Here is a 17,634-nt window from a genome sequence, read left to right on the forward strand (position 1 = left end):
CAATATAAGAAACACGAGGTAGGATTTTGTTTCAATCCATTTAATATCAAACACACATTTCCCAACTGAACTGGTGAATTTGTGATATTAAGAGTGAAAGGAATAAATACGATGTCTGATCAAAAATGAGTGACTGGAGTAATGTTGCAAACCACCTGCTGAGAACATTAGAAGTCAACATATATATACGTAACATAAATAAGCGTCACCTCAGTAAACCTTCCCACCAACTCACTTCTTCTCTGAACCATTCCTCCTTTGACCCTCCCATCCCCTTTGTATCCTGACTTTTCCCAACCCCCCCCCCCCCCACACACACACACCCCCCTTCCAGTCCATTGCACATGCTTAGCGGGGTCAGCTCAAAACAATGGAAAGCCTGCACATGTATAGGTTGTTCATTTCAAAGCCTGCACACACACACAACCACACGACTAAACAAGCCATTTTGCAAGTTTCTGACTGGATGTAACTTTAACCTCATCGTGGTTCCAGAATCGTCAAAGTTCTAGATGTGGTTTATTTCTATTTGCTTACACTGGGTTTCATACCAATACGCACGCACGCAGCACGTACGCACGCAGACGCATATGCACACACACACACGCCCCGTCCCCTTCTGTGGCCAGGCTCTTTTGTCCCCTCCGCAGCCCAGTCTCGGCCCCGTTCTCAACCCCTTCCCCCCAGCTCCTGTCTATGCATCAACCTCAGCGTTCATTTTGACACCAAATTAGATTTATTTTTAGTCCGTTTTTTGACTAAAATGCCATTTAGTTTTGGTCATCTGAATTTTGTTGACTAAATCTGTTGTAGATTTAGATTGTAGGGTTTAGTTAAAGTGTTAAGTTAAAATGTAATGCATTATTTAAGTGTTTCTCTAGAATTTCCAAACTCATTACAGTATATACCCTGGGAGGAAACTACTATTGTAACTGTCTTATTAACCTGTTATTATGCAATGGTATTACGGTTTGAACGTGCAATACAGACACCGATTTAACTATTGTGATATCAAACATATCTTTATGTATCTTAAAATGAAATGCATATAAAACCAAATCTCACAAATAAATATATGGCCTTGCTTTTATGACAAAAGACCAATAATTAGAATGCATTGTTTATAACAACTTGCATATGGCATTCTTTCAAAAAGAAGTGCAACTGTCAAATATTAAAAAGAAAAACTGTATAGGCTGTAATGCCATTGCACATAGTACCTGAATATAGGATATTCAACAGTCCCCTGTTAATAATGAAAACAAGTATCAAGTAACTCAACACAAGTAAAATAGATTTGGGTATTGCTCTTTCTACAGCTAGCATAGGCAACGCAGTGAATGGAACAGTTCTACTTCTCGGACTGATCAAATTAAATATTGTAAAGGCAGCAATGCCATTGGTGCATAAAAACGTTAATCAAGTACAATTACAGGATCTCCAATTATTTATTACGTAAGTAAGAAGTGAACATACCACAATACTCATGGGTTGTGCTTATTTCTATAGGAAGAACATTCAATAATTCACTGTTGACTGGTAATTATTTCAACAGTTGTAATTCTCAAATACATGCAAAGAAAAAGCCAAAGAATGCCATCAGTGATTCAGACTGAAATTAAGAAAAACAATATCCTGTCTCCAAATATTGAAACAAATGTCTCAAAGGCTGTCAATAGTAAGTAATGCAACCATTCTCATTCAACATTCTCAACACTAAAATAACAACTGCTAGGCTACAGTACAATGCCATTAGTGTGTGGAACTAAAAGTCTCTCTCAGCATTGACAATAGAGGTAAATATCAAAACTAAAAAACAGTCCGGTAACTTACAATGTGATTATGCATATTGTTACTATAGGAATCACTGTCAATGGCAGTGAATACAGTTCTATTTTTTTTAAGGAAAGCCCTTTGCGGAAATGACCCTTGCTCTATTGCGGAAGCCTCTAGTGAGGTCACCTGTAACCTGTGACTCTGGCATAGCCAACAGGTCTAAAGCAAAAGGTTTTAACCTCTGATAATAAGTCACTCTTTGCAAGCCACGAGTCTGTTTCTGTGTCATCACTGGTGGGTTTTGAAAGCTCTTCCTTATACTTTCTGATCTGCTGCCCCATGCTGGTTGTGGAGGTCCTCTGTCCAGGCCTTGTGTGGCATCTTGAAAGAAACCTAAAGACTGGCCGCTTTGATGAGTATGGTGCTGCATCTGGTTCCTCAATATTCTCCTCTTCTGCTTCATTTTCGGACTTATCCTCATGTTTTGTATGTGGCAAAGTGAAGTCGACCACATTCCCCTCTGCCTGTTTCATCAGTTCCTGAATATTGTCATCGGCCACATCAACAAGGGTTTCACAGACAGTAGGGTTGACAGAGCAGGCAGCTGCTGCAAGCTGCAAGAACCTTACATCGGTTAGATCCAAGGCCTAAGCAAAACGCTGGTTCACACTTCCTTTAATGTTCTGCGCAAGAGTGGTAAGGTCTCGGTAGCTAGTGTTCTGTTCAAAGTAAACAAGTTGGCTCAGCAGATCAAAGAGGCCAGGGACCACCAGGGACATGGACATGATGTCACTCGGGAGGGTTTTAATATGTTCTGCGAAAGGCAGCAGTAGGTCACTCACGAGGGAGCAAGCTGTGTGCAAGCTGTGTGCTTGACCAGCATGCGGGGCACTCATTTACAACAAAAAGGCCACACTGGTCCAATATGCTCTGTGTTGCAACAGAGAACTTGCGATAGAGCACTTTACTGACTTTGCTTTATCAAGGACTCTCTTGACACATGCCTCCTGCACATTGTCGGACTACAAGTTGTATGCACCAAACATGGTGTCCGGTCCATATCCTTGTAGACATGATGGCACCGAACAAGAAGAACACAGCCAAATAAGCATAAATTATAGAAAAGGTTTATATTTAAACCCTCAAAATCTTAATGATGGAAATACTTATACATGCGCTTACAAATACGGTGGAAATTAACAAAGATACACCACTAGAGCATACAGTTCCAACATCAGTCTCATATTCATGTGATCATTGACTGTCATGTAAAAGAATTATAACATAAATGTAAATAAATCTCACCGCAGGTCATCATCAATTTCAGATTCACTTTGCTCAGAGCTGGTTTCTTCTCAATCTGCTGTTGTGTGTGTGTAAATACGGCCACCATATTACTCCCATTGTGTGTTGTTACTGTAAGGATCTTCTCCTTGGGTACTGTATGTCCCAAACTTGCGTACATTTGTCCACACATGCCTTGAATGACTGTGCGGTGTGTGGCTAGGCTACTTGTTCAAGGGTCAACAATAGTGCTTGGGTTTGATTTTCTCAACACAAAGGTAGCATGAACCTATAGCAAGGAATGAAGCTGTCAGTCCTTTCTTTGTCCTCAAGTCAATTCCAATAGATTCTCTCCGAGAAGTAGCCACTTAATTTTTTTAATTTTTTCCCTTTCCTGTTCATTATGTTTGTCAGTCTTCTTCTTCTTCTTTCGGCTTCTTCCGTTAGCGGTTGCTACAGCGGATCATCTGCCTCCAATACCGTCTGTTCTGCACATCTTCCTCCCTTACACCAACCGCCTGCATGTCCTCCCTCACCACATCCATAAACCTTCTCTTTGGCCTTCCTCTTTCGCTCTTGCCTGGCAGCTCCATCCTCAGCATCCTTCTCCCGATGTAACTCTCATCTCTCCTACACGTGTCCAAACCATCTCAATCTGGCCTCTTTCACTTTTCCACCAAACTGTCCAACCTGAGCCGTCCCTCTAATGTGCTCATTCTTAATCCTGTCCATCCTTGTCACTCCCAATGAAAATCTCAACATCCTCAACTCTGCCACCTCCAGTTCAGCCACCTGCCTTTTTGTCAGTGCCACCGCCTCTAAACCGTACAACATATCTGGTTGCACTACCGCCCTGTAAACCTTCCCCTTCTGTCACAGATCACTCCGGACACTCTTCTCCACCCACTCCACCCTGCCTGTACTCTCTTCTTTACCTCTCTCCCGCACTCTCCGCTGCTTTGGATAGTTGACCCCAAGTACTTGAACTCATCTGCCTTCTCCATCTCCACTCCTTGCATTCTCAGCTTTTCGCCGCCCTCCCTCCCGCACATGTATTCTGTCTTATCCCTGCTGACTTTCATTCCTCTTCTCTCTAATGCATGCCTCCACTTCTCCAGGCTCTCCTCTACTCTCGCTACAGATCACAATGTCATCCGTGAACATCATAGTCCACGGAGACTCCTGCCTGATTTAATCTGTTAACCTGTCCATCACCATTGCAAACAAGAAAGGGCTCAGAGCTGATCCTTGATGCAATCCTACCTACCTCTACCTATATCCTGTACCACTCTTACATACTTCTCTGCCACCCCGACTTCCTCATGCAATACCACACTTCCTCTCTCGGCACCCTATCATATGCTTTCTCTAAATCCACAAAGACACAGTGCAACTCCCTCTGGCCTTCCCTGTACTTTTCCATCAGCATTCTCAAAGCAAACATTGCATCTGTAGTACTCCTTCCTGGCATAAAACCATACTGCTGCTTGCTGATCCCCACCTGCCCTCTTAACCTAGCCTCCACTTCCCTTTCCCACAGCTTCATGCTGTGGCTGATCAACTTTATTCCCCTGTAGTTACTACAGCTCTGTACGTCTCCCTTATGTTTGAAGATGGGTACAAGTACACTTCCTCTCCACTCCTCCGGCATCCTCTCCCTTTTCAGGATGGTCTTGAACAGTCTAGTTAGGAACGCCACTGCCATCTGACCTAAACATTTCCATGCTTCCCCAGGTATGTCATCTGGGCCAACCGCCTTTCCACGCTTTATCTTTTTTAATGCTGTTCTCAGCTCATCCTTGCTAATTTGCTGCACTTCTTGATCCACTATCCCCACATCATCCACTCTTCTCTCTCTCTCATGTTCTTCATTCATCAACTCCTTAAAGTACTCCTTCCACCTTCTCAACACACTCTCCTCACTAGTCAGCACATTCCCATCGTTATCCTTCATCACCCTAACCTGCTGTACATCCTTCCCATGTTGGTCCCTTTGTCTTGCCAATCGGTACAAGTCCTTTTCTCCTTCCTTACTGTCCAACCTCTCATACAACTCGTTGTATTCCTTTTCCTTTGCCTTTGCCACTTCTCTCTTCGCCCTGCGCCGCATCAGCTTGTACTCCTCTCTACCTTCTTCATCTCTCTGACTATCCCATTTCTTCTTTGCCAACCTCTTCTGCTCCATGCTCTCCTGTGCTTCCTCATTCCACCACCAAGAGTCCTTGTCTTCCTTCCTCTTCCCGCATGATACACCGAGTACCTTTTTGGCCGTCTCCCTCACATAATGCATACATACAGTATATATTCACATTCATAATGTTTGTCAATAAGATTGCTTATTTTAGTTTTGTTTGGAACAGTCAGTTCTCATGATGGAGACAGAGTAGATAGGAGGCTAAGTCCTCATCTTCAATCGGTGACTGGTAATCCTGGGTGCACAATCCATTTTGCTATGGCCTTCTCCTTGGGCTGTTATTCTTTAGAGCCACTTCTGCACTTTGAAACGCTTAGAAAAGCTGTTGAAATATTTTGCTGGGATGCACTAGCTTTATTTGCACTCCGTGGGTCATCCCTGTCATTGGAGGTCTTCTGTATCTGTGAGGTTGAAAAACGGGGAAAAAAATAAAAAATACTCTCAAACTCACACAAACACAAAGTACATTTCAGCTCCTTTTTCCCATCATAATGATGGGAAAAGGGAGCCGAAATGTACTTTGTGTATGTGTATACTTAATGTGAGACATATTATCTCTCAAAATAAGTATACTACATTTCTTCAATGTGCATTCTCCTTTTTTGTTACATATTTGTTTCATTTTGAGGACAGTGAAACTTTTCTTATTATCTTTAGCACGTCAATCGATATTTTAATTAACTTTTTTTTTCTCTACCTTTGCTGTCAGAATGCTGGGCATACAACACGGAGTATTTGTGCCATTGCATCTAGGACAGAGTTACTCTGCAAGTGGAGTTCAATTTCTCAACCTGCAATAGCGCTTTTTATTCATTCTTTAATCATCAAGAACTGCTGCAATAACTCTGTCCTGTGGACGACCTGTAGGATGACAAGAGCAACAGTTTTTAGTCACACAGAACCGCCACCAATCCCCCTCTTTGGAGAACCATCTTACCATGTTTTGGTCTATAAACACTTAATCACTACTCCAAGAGGGGGAGAATCACCACGGGTGAGGCAAATAAACAAAACATGTACATGGAAAAACCTAAACAGAGACACGTCGGACGACAACATGTATCGACAAAACAGAGTTAATTAAGTCCAGGAAAACTGGAACAGCAATTCGGCACGTGGCCTCTTCCTGTCAGGGTTATGGCAGTAAATGAGGGAGGAAAGGAAAAGGATGTAACCAGGAGAATGTTGGGGGTGGGAGAGATAGGCAACGCACAACCAGATCAATGCAAGGGGCAGCAGGGGTGCAGCGGCCCCACCCCAGACCCGGGCATGCCCCAGCTGGTCTGGGTCATACACTTCAATACAGGACAGCGAGGGTTTCTTCTCGCTTGTGTTGCATTTCCAGTTTAGGTAAAACACACCAGCTCGTGTTAGCTCATATATAACGTTAGCTTGAAAAATAAAACACTTAAGTGTGCTTACCTTCGCATAAGGGAAGGATGATTCGTCTGCAATTGTCGCTTCGAGGTTAGTTTGTGTTTTTACCAGGGATTTTCGCTCCTTTCTTTTTTACAAAGTGTCTTGTTTTCCTTGACACCAAATGTGAAATTTATCCATGTCTGTTCTTCTCGTTCTCCCAAGCATGGAAATTTCTGTCCAGTTTGAGCAGTGCAGCACGTGTATCAGGACCTTACTATTCAACTGTGTGCACCGCATGGAACGGTGTGCACCCCATGGAACGGTGTGCACCCCATGGAACGGTGTGCACCCCATGGAACGGTGTGCACCGCATGGAACGGTGTGCACCGCATGGAAGAGGTAATCCTCATTGCGTCAACATTGCGCGACAAGGACATTTGTAAGAGATTGGTTCTGAGTGGATCTCTTCCCTTCCCAAATCGCCCCTCCCTGACATTTTCGTCCCGTTTTTATTCATTGACAACGTTTTTGTCCTGATAAATTAGTTGTTATTTAGTTAGCGTCTCGTTTTCGTCAGTGAAAAAATGTTGTTGGCGAAAACTACGACGGACATTATTCGTCAACGAAATTAACAATGTTAAGACCTTCCCTGCCCTATCCCCAAACAACCCCCACACCATCCAATACCACACACACACACACACGCACACACACACACACACACACACACACACACACACACACACACACACACACACACACACACACACACACACACACACACACACCCTCAATGTGTGTGAGATAGAGACGTAGAAGCTTGAGGAGTGTGGTGGGTGGGGGGGATACTGGATTCTGGGAGAACAAGATGGCCAGGAAAAGGATGAATTGAGATTGAGGCTCAGAGAGAGAGAGAGAGAGAGAGAGGAAAGAGGTGGGCGGGTGCATGTGGGTGCCTGCGAGACGGGAGACAGCGGGGCTCAGTCACAGTGCACGCCACAGAGACAGAAGCTTAGCACTCCAGTGCGTACGTGTGTGTGTGTGTGTGTGTGTGTGTGTGTGTGTGTGTGTGTGTGTATGTGTATGTGTGTGTGTGTGTGTGTGTGTGTCTGTGCACGTGAGGAAGAGAGGGAGAGGGAGAGCGGGCAAGCGAGTATGCCAAAAAAGCCCAGTGTGTGGATCTGGTTAGCTAAGCAACTGTTACCCTAGCTTGACAAAGCCCCGAACGCTGGGCTGGACGGAGGATAGTCGCACAGGAGGAAAGGCAGAGTTAGAGGGAGAGCATCGCCACCACTTCCTCCCCGAGGGGGGAAGAGAGAGAGAGAGAGAGAGAGAGAAAGACAGAGAAAAAACAAAACCCTGGACTGTGATTCTGGACTCATTCTCACCTGATTGGATTTTTATTTTTTATTTTTTTCTTCATCGTCCCTGGCTCTTTCCATCTTGTCGAGCGTTGTTGTGGACTGTAGGGGAGGCGGAGCAGAGCGGCCAGTAGGGCTCATTGAGGTATTGTTGTCATTTCTTTCTACTGAAAAATTTTGCCCAGTTCCAGAGAGGAAGTGGGATTTGGTGGGGGGTTGGGATGAAGATGAAGAGGGAGACGGAGGCAGCGATTGGGGGGGGGGGGCGGGGGGGGCTCTGTGAGCATGACTGTGTGCATCAGGAAGCGTAGGAGACGGCGGCACGTCGCTGGCAATAATGGAGGCTGATGTGTTGTGGTCAAAAGGACGCGGTGTGTGTGTGTGTGTGTGTGTGTGTGTGTGTGTGTGTGTGGCTGTTATGTCTCATGTGTGTCTGCTTGTCTGGTTTAAGTGTGTGTGTGTGTGTGTGTGTGTGTGTGTGTGTGTGTGTGTGTGTGTGTGTGTGTGTGTGTGTGTGTGTGTGTGTGTGTGTGTGTGTGTGTGTGTGTGTGTGTGTGCGTGTGTGCGCGCGGTGGAAGTGCCCTCGCCTGGGGTAGAGCTGTGGGAGGCATTAAGCTATATGATCTGTTGACATGCTTGCTCACGCTGGAAGCCATTATCCTGAGATGAGGTTGGCTAGCAGCAGACTGGCCGGGGCTGACAGGATGCTAGCCTCTACCTCCGTTCTCTCTCTCTGCATCCCTCTGTCTGCCTCCTGTTTTCCCTCTCTCTCTCTTTATTCTCCCTCCGTCTCTCACATCTGCCCCCCCCCCTCCCCCGTGCGCTTTTTCGCTCTTTCTCCCTCCATCCCCTCTCCTCTCTGCCTCCAAATGGATCATTTTAAAGCCTCTCTCTCTTTCTCCCTCTCTCTCTCTTGTTTCGGCGGTGGTGCTGTCGAAGTATCTAGCTTGTGGTGCTGTGTCGCCGTTTCTGGGTGAGGGGGGGGGGGGCAGAAGCGGGGAGGTTTCTGGCTGATTTACCAATCCACTGGCCCTTCAGGTTTGAGTCTCTGATCTCTGTCCTCGACCGACTCCCGTTTCTGTTCTCTCTCTGCCTCTGTATCTCAGAATCATTAGCTGTTGATATCAACCCGGGGGGTGTGGAATCTGACATGCATCCAATATCTTGATGCTGAGAGAGAGAGAGAGAGAGAGAGAGAGAGAGAGAGAGAGAGAGAGAGAGAGAGAGAGAGAGAGAGAGAGAGAGAGAGAGAGAGAGAGAGAGAGAGAGAGAGAGAGAGAGAGAGAGAGAGAGAGAGAGAGAGAGAGAGAGAGAGAGAGAGAGAGAGAGAGAGACTGCTAGCTTCTTTCCGTCAAAGGAGTGCAACCCCCCCTCCACACACACACACATTTCCCACTCAAAGCGCTCCCCTCTAAATGAAAGGCATCCATACTAATCATTGTAAAAACCAAAACAAAAGACACCGCCCACCCCAAATTCTACCAGAGATGTGGGGGTGGCGGGGTGAGCCTCCAATTGGGAGACTGGTGGAAGTGGAGTGGGAGGGCTGCACGATGGAATGCAACCCCACCACCCCAACCAACGGGGGGGGGGGGGGGGGGGTCGCAGAGGCGAAATTGCTGGATTCTGTGGCCTGTGTGCTTTTGGTTGGATTAACCCTTTACTGAGACAGATGGCTGTGTCCCCCTGCCGAGTTGACAAACACTGTTGTTGACCCCTTGTTGTGTGTGTGTGTGTGTGTGTCTGTCTGTCTGTCTGTCTGTCTGTCTGTCTGCTTTGCAAAATAAAATGGCTCTCTCTGGCCGATATGTTTTGATTTTGGAAAACGCTGGCAGACTGGGAATCTGTCATCCCTCTGTTTGTACTTTTGCACGTATGCGTTTGTAGGTGCCGGTTGGAGTGTGTGTGTGTGTGTGTGTGTGTGTGTGTGTGAGATTTTGTATATTCTCCATCCACAAGGATGTGCCTCGTGTTGTCTCTGGAAATACAGGCGTGCCCCCTACCTCGACATCACAACATGTCTGCTGTGAAGATTTATCCAAATGCTGCTGTAATATCTAAAGATTAACACTTAGCTCTGAAAATGTTTCCAGATTTCCTTGGCAGAGCCACTGACAGTATTTTTTCTGTCGTCCAGTTAGATTCAGAAATGTGTTTTCTTAGAAATGTATCATCTATACAGTCATTTCTTTCAACAAAGGAAATGTCGATGTGTGTGGGCCAACTTATTATTAATAACTTATTATAACTAATACCTTGGTGTTGTAGAATAAAGGCATGTAATATTGGTGCTATAGGTGCCTATTATCCAGGTATAATTTTACTTAAGAAGTGCATGGTTCTTGGCTTTGGATGCCTCATGACACAGAAGGTGTAAGCATGGGGGGGGGTGTGGTGGTTCATTTGGCTGGAGTCTCTGACAGCTATACCCTTGGTTAATTGAAACGACAACTAGGGACCACATTCGAACATTTGTTTATTGAGGGTTGTCTTCAATTAGTGCAGGTGAGGGCCGAGAGAAACGTCTGCTCCCACTCACCATGAGACGCTGAGGACAGTGAGGCCGATGTCCCTTTTGCAGAAATTAGAATCGTTTGAATGTAGTGTTTTATATATCATACATTTAATGTCTGTGTGCTATGTACATATAATCCCACATTATGTTATGATATTATCAGTTTGGAAAAGTAGCTGAGAGGATGAACCCAATCCTCAATAGTCAACTTCAAACCTCATAACCCCAGCCGGACAATAAGAGATGGCACCGTGAAATTACTGGCCCCACATACTGTCCATTAGCAGGATCGCCAAAGAATCTGTCTTCTATTTCTATGCATTAGAAATCCTGGTGCTAACGAAAATACCACATCATTTTTCAAAAAAACATTTAATGTCTGGTGATTTATCCTTCACTTTTTGGTCGTCTTTGTCGGATGGATGTTGACGGCCGGGAAGGATGATGCCGTGGTTTTGGTGGGGTTTGGTTCTGAGTTGCATGACCTCATCAGAGGGGCAGAATAGAGTTTGGGGTCTTGGCTTGACCCTGTCACAAGACAATTTCTGAAAGAGAAATGGAATGGAAAATCATCAGGGGGAAAAAGGTAGTTGGACTGAGTTCCTTAATATTCACAGAAAAAAAAAGTCCAGTGATGAGATTAAAGAAAAAAGATGACGGACAAATTATTACTGTTATTTGAAGACAAAGAAAAGGGGCAATAGGGATTGGTCAGGGAGAGGCTGAATAGAGGGATTGGATGAAAGAGGATAACATCGACAAAGGACAGGGAAAGGTAGAAAGATTGAAGGAGCTGGCGGTGGAAGAGGAACGATGGGAGAAGATTTAGAAAGACAGGATGGAGGGTGCAAGTGGGTGGAGTGAGCACCAGCAGCCTCCAGTGCTATCCACTGGGTCATTCTCATGAAAAATTGAATCGAGCTTTGTAGATAACATCTTTCTCTCTTAACTTAGCACAACCACATCACTCCAGACCTTACATCTCACGTCAACCAGATAAAACTTAAATACTGACATATATATGCTAGACAGACTAGTAGAGTCATTTTCATCCTAGAATGAGTTAAAATGATCTCTTGCAAACGATTCCTGTCTTTAAATGACCTCGATGCTAGCACACAAGGCCAATAGGAGAAGCTGTTGGCTATTAATAGAACAATTATGCTAATGAATCATTGCTAAACACATTTGCCGTGGCCTATTTTTCACTCATAGCACTGATCAGTCCACATTCACAAATATGCTAAGCGAGTCGTTCTTCTGCGTGTTTATTTGTTTTTTATTTGTGCTTTTTAAATATTCAGCAGTTCAATACACAAGTCTTCCACAAGCGCTTAATTATATTCTTGCCAAGATTCTGAAAGTCTGTGTGTATGCTGAGCATGATACTTGTTACATGGCATATCCCACTTAATGCATACCCAAACTTCAGCTTTCAGAAGTCTTGGACAAGGTAAATGATCATGCAGTTCATGACAAAATACGATACACCAACTGTCTAAAGCCCCATTCCCACATGGAATTTTAGCCGTAAATCCACTGGCAATGTTTTACATCGGCGTAATGTGTGAAGACGAGCCGGTGTCGATGTTCCGGAAAAGTCGTTCCGTAGATTTCCCCACTCTCAACCTAGTATCGTTTCCAGGAAAATGCCATAGGGCTGTGTGTGGGAATGGAAGCAGTAACATTGCCAGCACAAACACGTGAAGTAGCGGTGGTGCCGAATCACAATACCGGCAAAGCGCTAATCGTGTGTTTTTACCAATATTTCTTTTCAATACCGATATAAAAAAAAATAATAATAATAAATAAATAAAAAATAAAAATAAAAAATGTTTTTGGGGAAAAAAAAAAAATGTTTCTTCTTAAAAATGCCACTCCGACCCTAGACATGTCTTTTAGAGTCGGGTGCGGTGCAGTGCATCAGGCACAAGTGCTTCGCTCGTGGCTGATGCACTGGAGCGTGGAGCTGGAGAGGGTGTGACAGGGAGAGATAGAATGGGTGGAGGAACGTTCCTTTCCTGGAGGCGGAGTGTGTAGGACAGGTTGAAGATGATCACACTGATTTAATAACATTGGGTGAGGGTTATCGTGTCCGGCGACAGGGGCTCTGTCCGGGCTCTGTCAGCGGAGTCAACCGAGTCCGTCTGGGAGGGGCGGGGAGAGGGGGGGGGGGTAGAAACCGAAGCGCTGGTCTCTGAGAGCCAGGAAAAAAACAAAACCGATTCAGATTGAACGTCTGTTGCCGACACAGATTGTCGAGACGATTGCATCTATAATGGACATAACGTACTTACCCTAACCCATTATGTACTGTATCCGTAACAGTCATCTATTGTGGAAAGAGGCTCTCTACGGAACCTCTCCAAAAAGGGGGCCAATGTTTGAATACCAGATTACCTATTGCCTTTGCCCGATATACAATAGTTTATCCAGCAATGTTATGGATTCCCTGTGGGAAAGGGGCTTAAGTTGCTGGTTGAATTACTAAAGACTTTTTCTTGCCAGTCCCATATGGCCCCCTGATGAGCAGATGTTTTTATCTACACATACATATGGTTGTCACATAACTGTCAGAAGTTGGGTTTCTGACCTACAGTAATTTAGATGTGTTGTTTGTGAAAGAGAGCACCTTGAGGTACGCCCTTGTGGAGGCGGGCGTTTGGTCGGCGTGTTGTCTTATGAGCCTGTCTGGCTTGCTTGGCCACGACAAACTATGTCAGTTCAGTCAGCGTCAAGTCTTTCCAAGGTAAACGTCCTGGTTGGCACGGTTAAGATGGTTAATGATGAGTTAATGATGGAAGTCAGCAAGGCGTTGCGGGATGAACTTTCCTCATTTGATATCTTGTCTAATCAATTCTGATCGATCCCTAATGAACTCATTACAACCATGAAGGCAGAAAGGCAGATTGTGCCCTTAGTTTGTGAGCCAGTGAATTTATTTTGAATGTAAGACATTTTGACAAGCTGTAACCTATTATGTACAGTATATTAGTACACCACGAGTGCAAACTGGTTAACATTATTTCCAGACAATAAATTCCCGTAGGGTTGTTTGATTTGGATAGTTGCAAATGTTGTTAATCTGAATGTTGAAACTGTTGGATGATGCAAGAGTGGATTATACTTAATCAGTATCTAGTTTTAGGTGAGCTTAACAGAGATATGCTTATTCCATAAGCCAATGGAAAGGTATGCTCAGTGTCTACTTCTCCTTTAAATACAAAGATGAAAAAACACCAATTTCACTCTTAATTTTCCTTTGCAGTTGTTAATGAGGTGAAGCCTGGTGACCAGGCTTTTACTTGTTGCATTTCATTATGGTTCCTCGCCTTTGAAACTTCCACTGGGGCCTTAACTGAGACAAACTGGCAAATTGTCATGACGACTTGACTGTTCTTCCTGACTGCTGGAGGATATCAACATTGAAGATACTTGGGCGGAAGAATCTCTCTCCACAACACACTTACACACATACGCACACCCTTGATCCTCCCCAAAAATTATGAGGGCCCTGGGGTCAAAAAGAGGTCCTCCCTCTAGTTTATCCAGCAAACACTGGAAGTCATTGAGTTTATCTCAGTCTTTACAGCACAACTGAGCCACCGTTCTGTTCCGAGACCTTGCAGCAGCTATATCTCCACATTTTGAAGGAAATGTTTATTTTTATTTTTTATTTCTTCTTTTCAAGTATTTTTTTTGGTCCACAAGCGACCCAGCATGCACATTTTGGAATACCTGCTTTTTCTGAAATAGTGGTGGAATAGTTTTCCAAAGGGACATATTCATCTCTGGATCAAGTATATTGAGATACAACCATAACGGTTGACAGCTCCAACACCTAGACATGTTCAGCCTTTTCCCTTACAGCCTTTGTGGGTGTTTTGGAGGCCGTAAAAGGAGGAAGAAACCTCACAATAATATGAAAGAAGCGCAAGAGTCCGGTTCACCCGCACCTTTCGATAAATCAGATGGTGAAGTGAATGTCAAGGAAGAGGTGAGATTGGAGCAAAACATGCTTGAGTCTGAGTTTGACGTGAACCGTGAGGTTGAACGGCGCTATGAAGACAATCTTGACTCACACATGTCTTTCGACTCCGAAGACCGAGCGGACCAATATGAATTTTGTGACGAGCAAGCGGAACTGGGCGAAGAAACCCAATTAGCCGTAGACGACAAGCAGCACCAAGACTTGGAGGCAGGGCGAGAATCCAACATCGTCCAAGGAGTGAAGCCCAACATTGTCCTTGCGCAGGGTGTTAAATGTAGGTCACACCAAAAAACGCTCTGCCAAGTCCTGGGGCTATGTGGGCTCAGGCTGCTCCACTGCTCCGGAGTCAAACACAGGAAGTAACCTGTTTTATTGTTGTTGTTTTTTTTTTGTTTGTTTTTTTCCAACACAGATATTTTTAGAAACTGAGTTGTGAGCCTCTGGCATGTGACCAGCCTCCTTTTGCCTTTTTGATGTATTTTGGAACCAATGCGAAAAGAAAAAATAATCTGATATTTGTGCCATGTGTCCGCCTCAGTAGTTCAAACCCTATCGCTTCCAAGTGAGCTATTTTCTCCTCCTCTGGTTGTGTTTCTGTCCTCTACTCTGAGCCCTAAACTATGGCGAATACAATGAGCCTAATGTGCCTATTAGCCTTTCATCGTTCAATGGAAGATATTTCAAAGTTGCATAATTCGATTGTGTAGTCATTCTGGTCCATTTTCTAATGTCATTGCACCCTCAAATCTAATTTTGGCGCCATCCAACTGACCTCACAAATGTCAGCATCCTCACTCCGAGTCTATTGTGCCACTACAAGGGCAGAGGCTTCCTAAAATAGTATGCCGTCAATTAAATATAGATGAGTCCCTTGGATTTGCCTGCAAGGACACAATAGATGCACATTAAACAGGAATGAGGTGGTGACATCGAATATATTCATGCTATCAGACGGAACCTATGCTTTTGACTGTAAACAATCAAAATGGTTCTGTTAGTCGTTCATGCTAGTCATGCAAAAGCAACCAACGTTCATTATTTTGTGCAAAGGGGATTGCTATCTACTGTTGCATCCCAAACGAAGGAGATTTTTTTTGTTTTGTTGTTTTGCTTTTTTTTTTTTTGCGCGTTGAATGTACTTTTAATGGATGATGCTCATAACCCATTAAGTATAAAATGATTGATATGGCAATACCCAGTTAACCTCCAAAAGTAACCATCCAAAGTTGTGTTCCGTACAAAAAAAACCCGCTGATCCTTCACACTACTCTTGTTGTTTCCCCCAAACTATGCAATGAACCTTCAATAACACCCTTCAGTCCATTCGGAGGCGTGATTGAAAGGTGCTGAGCTGAACGACCGTGTAGACAAACTGGTAATGCCAAGGTCACAACCAGTCACAGTCATGTATTGATCATGGTTAGAACAAACTCACTGTCCATCTAACTTGTTGCTTTATGTTGGTGATGAGACTTACTTTGCCCGACTGGTAGTGTAGCTGCGGTGGTGTTTTGAATGGTAGCACCAAGGTGGCGGCGTAACAGTTTTGAAATTGGCGGTTATTATGCAGGACGTGGAGTTGCATTGCACATATTGAGCACAACATTTAATGTCAGCTTTTAGCATTCACCTGGCCGATAGGGCAGTTTAATCGAACACTGAGGATGGTCGCCATTGATGCCTGAAGTCTTTGACAAGTGCATTCATATTTTCAACATTCTACCCAAGTTTGTTCATGTTAATGTTCCTCCAAAGATGCGTGGTGAGTCGGACCAAATCAATGTCAGAATGACTCTAGATTTGACAAAAAAAAAAAAAAAGTCTCATTTGCATTGATGAGTCACTTGTTTATAGTCATGTCACATACAATTTCAGTTGTTTTTTTGACATACACGTTATGCCCAGAGTGCACTGTCACCACCTTTTTTGTAGCAGTTGGTGAAGCAGAATTAAATTTGGTGCACAAGGCCTCATTTCAGCTTAATCGTACTCGGGGATCTAAGTGGAGATGTCACTACTACTACTTTTACTTTTTTGAGTTTGGAAGTTGCCTTACTTGAATCCTTTTGAACAATCTTTTCATTTACGTTAAAGCCTAAATATTGTCTGATGGGTGAAGTTGTAAATGTTGAATATTGCATTGTTGCTTGACATATTCTGCAGTAGTAACGACAATGAACTGGCATACATTATTCTATTAACATAAATTATAATATCAATGGGAAAATCGTATCTATACAATCACGTTGATAATTTGAGTGGTGCGGTGGTGATGGATTTGCATTTTGTGATATTGTCACAATAAAACATTGTGATATAAATGTAATAGATATCATCCAGCTTAAAAAAAAAAAAAAAGTTTTAGTCGACACAAGGGATGGCCTGAGCCAATAAGATTGTTTTTTTCTTGTGTTTCTTGCTAAACTCATGCTCAATGTCATGCGATTGGGAATTTGCATATAATACTCATTACAGTTACCGTGTTTGTTTTTGTTTGTGTCCATTTTATTGTTGTTTTTTTCCCTCCCTCTCTTTGGCCATGGAATCTGTCAGTCGGTGTCCGTACAGCTTCACACTTTGTCAATGGGAGTTTGTGTGTGTGTGTGTGTGTGTGTGTGTGTGTGTGTGTGTGTGTGTGTGTGTGTGTGTGTGTGTGTGTGTGTGTGTGTGTGTGTGTGTGTGTGTGTGTGTGTGTGTGTGTGTGTTCCTGCGTCAGTCCTTTTATTTTGCAGAGAGAATGACAAAACCTTTGATTGTGCCAGGCACTGATACCCTTAATAACAGCAACAAGCAGCAGCCTTGAAGGATGTAATGTCCTTTTTTTTATTTTTGCGTGCGTGCATGCGTATGTATGCGTGTGTGTGTGCGTGCATGCGTGGGGTATCTGAGTCAACCCTCTGTTGGATTGCCTGAGGAGTAAAGGTGGTTCAGCATTCTGCCTTGTCTGGCTGCGTGAAGGGACACATGAGAGGACTTTGCGATGGAGGAGGAGGGTTCACCCATGCTTCCTTAAAGTTCCTTATACTCCTACTACCTGACTGCCAATACGGTCTTTGTCACTGTTTTGTTCTTTTCATCCCGGAGATGTTTTATTGAGCACGTGTTTTTTTCAAACCGCCGCTTTGCATCCATGCAGTTAGGCCTTGAGCACTTG

At 44.0% G+C, this 17,634-nt stretch overlaps 1 protein-coding gene across 1 annotated transcript in view; it reads left to right on the plus strand.

Annotated features, from left to right (window-relative positions):
- The window catches only part of magi1b (membrane associated guanylate kinase, WW and PDZ domain containing 1b), a gene marked incomplete at its 3' end in the record, with an annotated part of 152,110 nt that overhangs the window by 81,711 nt on the left and 52,765 nt on the right, over positions 1-17,634 (plus strand). The window lies entirely within an intron of this gene.

Source organism: Zeus faber, assembly GCF_960531495.2.
Source record: "Zeus faber genome assembly, chromosome: 5".
NCBI classification, from domain to species: domain Eukaryota; kingdom Metazoa; phylum Chordata; class Actinopteri; order Zeiformes; family Zeidae; genus Zeus; species Zeus faber.